Genomic DNA, 7,367 nt, shown 5'->3' on the forward strand with positions numbered 1-7,367 from the left:
CTCTAGTGGATCCGCCCTCCGGGGTAAAAGCAATTGGTTGCAAATGGATCTACAAGAGGAAGAAGGGCCCCGATGGCAGGATTGAGACCTTTAAAGCTCGTTTGGTGGCGAAAGGGTATACTCAGAAAGAAGGCATCGACTATGAGGAAACCTTTTCGCCTGTGGCCATGCTTAAATCCATTAGGATCCTGCTAGCTGTAGCAGCGTACCATGACTACGAGATTTGGCAAATGGATGTCAAAACAGCGTTCCTGAATGGAAATCTTAGTGAAGATATCTACATGCAGCAGCCGCAAGGCTTCATTGCTGCTGGTCAGGAACACATGGTATGTAAACTTAATAGATCCATATATGGACTTAAGCAGGCTTCTAGGAGTTGGAACATCCATTTTGATTCTGCAGTCAAAACGTTTGACTTTGAGCAGAATCCGGATGAGCCCTGTGTTTACAGGAAATCCAGTGGGGATAAGATCACCTTTTTGGTCTTGTATGTGGATGATATCCTACTCATTGGGAATGATGTAGGAATGTTGACTTCGGTCAAGGTATGGCTATCACAGCAGTTCTCCATGAAAGATCTTGGAGAAGCTTCGTACATACTGGGTCTTCGACTCTATAGAGATAGATCGAAGCGGATAATTGGATTATCCCAGGCTGCTTATATTAACAAAATTGTCAAAAGATACAGCATGGAAAACTCCAAGAAAGGAAATGTTCCTTTCAGGCACGGAGTCACTCTCTCCAAGAAGATGTCTCCCAAGACTTCTGAGGAGATTGAGAGCATGAGAGACGTTCCCTATGCCTCAGCCGTCGGGAGCATCATGTATGCCATGCTGTGCACTCGCCCGGACATAGCTCAGGCGGTGAGTGTCGTAAGCAGATTCCAGGCAAACCCAGGGCAGGAGCATTGGACTGCTGTGAAGAACATACTCAAATACCTTCGAAGGACAAAAGAGTTTTGTCTAGTATTCGATGGTATTTCACTGCAAGTTCTAGGGTATACCGATGCCGATTTCCAGTCGGATCCAGATGATAGAAAGTCTACATCTGGGTATGTTTTCACGATAGGATCGTGTGCTGTTTGCTGGAAAAGCAGCAAACGGGGGTCCACTGCAGACTCCACAACCGAGGCCGAGTACATTGCCGCAAGTGAAGCTGCCAAGGAAGCCGTGTGGATGAAGAAGTTCATACACGAATTGGGAGCGATCCCATCCAGCACATCACCCATCCCGTTGTTGTGTGACAACAATGGAGCGATCGCCCAGACTAAAGAGCCTCGAGCTCACTCGAAGTCAAAGCACATCGAGAGAAAGTACCATGTACTGCGGGAGATCGTTGGTAGAGGGGACGTCCTAATTCAGAAAGTAGCGTCAGCGGACAATGTGGCAGACCCATTGACTAAGCCATTGACACAGAAGGTGTTTGAGAAACACGTGGAAAGTATGGAACTCCAGCTTGTACCAGATTGGACCTAAGTGCAAGTGGGAGCTGTTAGACAGTTTATGTATGCCCTTAGCTTCAATCTGATTTGATGTACTTGTTATTTAGTGGAAATAAATAAAGTGCATGTTTGATTCATGTTGTTTGGTTTAATTCTGTGTAAAACCCTAAAACTGGACATTTATAGAGATTCATGTTAGTTTTAAATGTTCACAGCCATTGGATAAGTCTGGGGAGATTTATCCTGCCAAGGCTGATGCTGGTGTGCCACCAAGTGTTGGGATGGCCTGTCTCAGCCATCAGGGTAAGACCCGAGGCACATGCAGTATGGGATTACTTGAATCCTTGAACCGGACCAGATTTCCAATCTTGCCCTGGACCTTGGAGATAGATGGGCAAAACTGGAAAGTTACACCTGACCCCTAGACTCGATTATGACACTTCACTAGGTGCTGGATCAGGCTGCCTTTGATATGCCAATCAGTGAGATCCTTAGTGGGGATCAAAACCTGGGTATGTTGGGGCAGTTTGAGAATTCATCTGAGTGGGTGGTCATAGTGACAGAATCAGCCACTTTGTCGGACAAAGGGTAATGATCGGGAATGCACTCTCTCTGATGGAAACCAAACTGCCGGCAGTTGATTTCAATCATTGGAATTTTGTTTTGCAAAATTAATATATTTATATATATGTACGGTTTCAAAATGTTTGCAAATGGTTTCAATTCCCAGGATCCATGTGAGAAGGGAGTGCGGCACTGTTCCTTGCAGCCGAGGGAGAGGTCCTCTCTTGTCGGGCAGTGCTTGATCATTAAGGGCTGAGAGGTTAAGTGTAAGACCATTTAGGATAATACCTGATGGGCTAATCTTGCACCTGCCCACAGTCCCTGGGTTTTTATAAGATGGCTTGGCCCAGGGACCACTTAATGTAAGTGTTGGGCCTATAGGGTCCATATGATGGACTCAAGGGGTTCATTGAGTTTTTCAGTGAATTCGGCTGGGCCTTGTATTAAAGGCTGGGCCGAACCCATGTGGCTGGTGTGTAGATCAATGCTTGGGTCCCACGCCATACAAAGAAGCCCAACTGGGCAGCAGATTGGAAACTAATTAAACACTGAATACTTAATGGGCCAAAAGCCCATTTCGAACTGGGCTGATAAGATCACCCAAAGATGGGGCGAATCTGAGATTAATGTTAGTGAAAAGGATGGGGCTTTTAACCTTATCCACTCTGGGAGACCAAATTCAAATCAGATTTGAATCTGGTAACCTCCTGATAAGATCAGGAGTAAACTAACTTTATCTGCAGATAGGATTAAGATGATCATCTATCCAAATACTGATTTGGATTGGGATAACTCCTGATTAGGAGGTTTCTTAATCAAGGAGAAAAGAGGAGAAACCCTAAGAAAATTCATCAGATTTCGAACCACCTTTTTGGATACACAAGGGATACCTTCTGCGAATTTTGAGATCAGATCTCATACTCTCCAGAAAAGGAGAAAAAGCAGTTCAGCTTTTTCGGTTTTGGTTCTCTCCTCCTGCCGCCGCCATCTGTCATTGCAAGATTGGATCTTTGTAGAAAAGAAAGTCAAGAAATCTGTTCTTGACATCAGTCTTGCAAGAAAGACTGAAAAGGTTACAGTGTTTAGTTCTTCCAGAGGATTCTTGTGAAGGATCCAGTGTGTAGGACGCACCCTGCTGGTTCTGTTCCATCCACAGCTGTGTCATCTTCAGCAGGAACAGATCTTGGAGCATTCTTTGGGCGTGAACACCAACTTTGGGAGATACTGCTTCTCCGGATCAGGTATATTCCTCCCATTTACCTTTTGGTACAGATCTGGTTTGATTATGGTTCAAGTAGGATCCTTGAATATTGTATTCTAAATTTAGGGAATATGATTCCCAGTTGGGAGAAGGTAGGAAATTTTTTTTTGAAATTCGCCCACCCATTCCGCAACCTTTATGGCGTCTATTGGATGGATCCTACCATTCTTTCAATCATCCATAAACACTTCAATGGATTTTTTAATAAAATCAGAAAATATACTCATCATGCATTTTTGAAAGGTGCCTGGAGCGTTACACAAACTGAAAGGCATTCGTTTGTAGGCAAAGGTGCCGAATGGGCAAGTAAATGTTGTTTTCTCTTGGTCCTCTTGTGCAATAACAATCTGGTAATAACTTGAGAAACCGTCAAGAAAACAAAAGAAAGACTTACCTGCTAATCGCTCTTGCATCTGATCGATGAAGGGTAAGGGGAAATGGTCCTTTCGAGTGGCCAAGTTATGTTTTCAAAAATCTATTACCATTCGCCAGCCACTTTGTACCCTCATGGGAATTAGTTCATTGTTTTGATTTTTTACTACAGTAATCCTAGTTTTCTTAGGTACAACATGAATAGGACTTACCCATTTACTGTCTGAGATTGGATAAATTATCCCTTCATCTAACAGTTTAAGCACTTATTTCAGTACTATCTCTTTCATTACCAGGTTGAGTTTTCTTTGTGGTTCCGTAACCGGTTTGGCACCATCTTTCAAAAGGATCCTATGCATGTAAATCAAGGGGCTGACCCCCTTTATGTCGGCTAGGGTCCAACCGATCGCAGCCTTATGGTCCTTTAGGACTCTGATGAGCCTCTCCTCTTGCTCCTCAATCAACCATTTTGCAATGACTACGGGCAGTGTCTCTTTTTCGCTCAAGTATGCATATTTCAAATGATCAAGCAGGGTCTTCAGTTCCAGCTCTAGAGCTTGCAAAACAGAAGGCAGCAATTTTGTGTGAGAAATCTTCGATTGAATATCAGAATTACTTACCTCTTGTTCCGGTTCCGTAGTAACATAGGATGCATCGAACTCCTCTTCCTTGTCCGATTGTCCCCTATATTCCAGCTCATCACCCATGTCTTTCTCTCCAAAGACTTCCTGCACAATCGAATCAATGGTGTCAATAGAGTAGATCGAATGACATTCACTAAGATATTTCATTGCTTAAAAAATATTAAATTTTACAATCTCTCCCTCAAACTCGACGGAGAGGGTACCCTCGTCCACATCTATTTTGGTCTTGGCCGTTTTCATGAATGGCCGGCCTAATAGAAGTGGGGCTGAACTCGTGGTTGTGTCCTCTTCCATCTTCAGGATGTAAAAATCAGCTGGAAAGATCAAATCGTTAACCTGCACCAATACATTCTCAACAAACCCCTCAGGGTAGGCATTAGAACGATCAGCTAATTGAATAACCACTCTAGTTTCCATAAAGAGACCTAGTTTCAATGCACAGTAAATCGAGTATGGCATGACATTAATAGATGCACCTATGTCTAGCATGGCATGCTCGATTCATTTGTTACCAATCACACAGGGTAGGGTAAACATACCTAGATCAGCCCGTTTTTCTAGCAGGGTTCTCTTGATCATGGCTGAAACGTTCTCCCCAACTCTTACATTTTCATCAATTCACAGCCTCCTCTTGTTAGTGCATAATTCATTTAAAAATTTGGCATATTTTGGGATTTGTTTTATTGCATCTAACAAGGGGGTGTTGATCTCCACCTTCCTGAAGGTTTCCAGCACTTCTTGCTCATATTCCTCCTTCTTGGACTTTTCCAACCTGCTAGGAAAAGGAGGTACAACAGCATTAGTAACTTTAGGAAGAGGGGGGTCGGATATTACCTCAATGGGGCTGCCGTTTGACCCTTGTCTTTCCTCTTCCTTGGCTGCCTTCGATGGTGAGCTTGGTTGGGGCTGCAACTCTCTTCCACTTCTCAGCATCACCGTACTTGCATTCTCTTTTGGGTTAACTACCGTTTGTGAGGGTAGTTTCCCGGAGCTCTGCACCTCCAACTTGCTAATGGAAGTGGCAAGTTGGCTGATTTGGTTCCCCAAATTTTGAATGCTGGCTCTTGTTTCCTGTTGAAATTGCTGAGTATTAGTAGCTAGAGCCTTAACTATATCATCTAAGGACATACCTGAATTTGGGGGTTGGCCTTGCGCCGTGATGGGTGCTAAAAACTGGGGCTGCTGATTGAAAAACTAGGGCTGGTATTTCTGCTGTCCTCCTTGGTTCCCGTAGGTTAAAGTTGGATGATCTCTCCACCCCGGATTGTAATAATTGGAGTAGGGATCATACTTTCGTTGGGGCTGCCCCGGGAATCCTCCTATGGCATTTACTTGCTGCATCAATCCATCTTGTAATGATGGACACATGTCCGTAGGATGACCAGGGATCGAACAGATACCACACACCCTGGCTGTTTGTAATTGCCCTGCAGCAAGTTGCTTAACCAAAGCTGTTAAATCTGAAATCTGATTTTCTAAATTGACATGGCTTACCTCATTAACCTGTCTAGTGGTGCCATCTATCCTTGCACCGAACTGCTATGAATTTTCGGCCATGTTGGAAATTAATTCCCTGGCCACTTCGGTTGTCTTGTTCACTAAGGCTCCTCCACTGGCTGCATCGACCATACTTCTATCCATGGGCTGAAGCCCTTCATAGAAGTATTGGATCAAAAGTTGTTTGGGTATTTGGTGGTGTGGACAGCTAGCAATAAGTTGTTTAAATCTTTCCCAATATTCACATAGCGTCTCAACACCAAATTGCCGAACTCCACATATTTCTTTTCTTATATTTGCAGCCCGGGATGTAGGGAAATATTTATCTAAAAATATCCTGTTCATCTCATCCCATGTGCGTATTGAATCGGGAGGAAGATTATACAACTAATCCTTTGCTTTATCACGTAAAGTAAATGGAAAGGCTACGAGTTTTACTTGATTCTCGGTCATACTATGGGGTTTCATGCTTGAACAGATGACATGGAATTCTTTCAGATGCTTATGGAAGTCCTCACTTGGAAAACCATGAAATAGAGGCAATAATTGTATCAAACCAGATTTCAATTCAAAACCTACCTCAAGAGTGGGATATGTACTGCATAGGGGTTGTTGGTAAATAATTGGTGCAGCTAACTCTCTCAATGTCCTCTCTCTGTCAGCCATTCTTTCTTCTCCTTCGAAGATGGGTAGATCACAGATGAGTAAATCACAATCTGAATTCACCTTTTTTGGTGAACGATCCTTCCTTCGTTTTGCCTCCTTCCTTAAACGATGGGTGGTCCTCTCAATTTTGGGGTTGTACTCAAGTTCACCTCGTTGAGAAGTCTGAGTCATAAAACAAAAGAGGTTAACAAAGAGAAGGTAACAGCTAAGAAATTAAAGTTTCTCCCCGGCAACGGCGACAAAATTTTGACGGGTTGTCGATGCCCTCAAAATTAGTACTAGTCCCACAATCAAATAATTGCAGTAAAAAGTGGTACTAGGTCGAATCCCACAGGGAGCAAATCAGTAATCTCTTAGCCAAATGGATAAGGTAATTGAGTGGAAGATTTAATAACTAAAATTTAAAAGAATAAGAAAACAGACCAAAAGTTAAAGAACTGCAAAAACACAGATTTGTTGCGCCAATAAAGACTTCGATCTCCACCATACGAACAACCCATAAATCAAGAAAAATATAAAGAAACATTCTAAATATAATTCAGATTTATAAAGATTTAATTTCAATTCAACAGCCCTTAATCTGGGAACCGATTTCCCAGAAAATCAATTATCTGCGCAAATTGGGTAGAACACCTTCTGTCCATTTGCGTAGGTTCAGATCTAATCTATTTCGGTTCAAGATTTGAACCTGGCTACCACTGAAGGGATGAGAGATCCATCATATGGATAGCCAAACCCTGCACATAGGTAGGAAAAATTTTCAAAAATTTCTCTCTCTCCCATATGGGAATCACATTCCCTGTTTTAGAAAACTGCATTTTCAATGATCAATCTTGAACCCTAAATCGGACCAGATCTGAAACCAAAAGGTAGGAGAGGAATGTAGCTGATATAGAGTAACAATAACTCCCAACGAAGGTGT

This window comes from Nelumbo nucifera, chromosome 3 (assembly GCF_055504915.1).
Source record: "Nelumbo nucifera cultivar China Antique chromosome 3, China Antique-T2T, whole genome shotgun sequence".
NCBI lineage: Eukaryota > Viridiplantae > Streptophyta > Magnoliopsida > Proteales > Nelumbonaceae > Nelumbo > Nelumbo nucifera.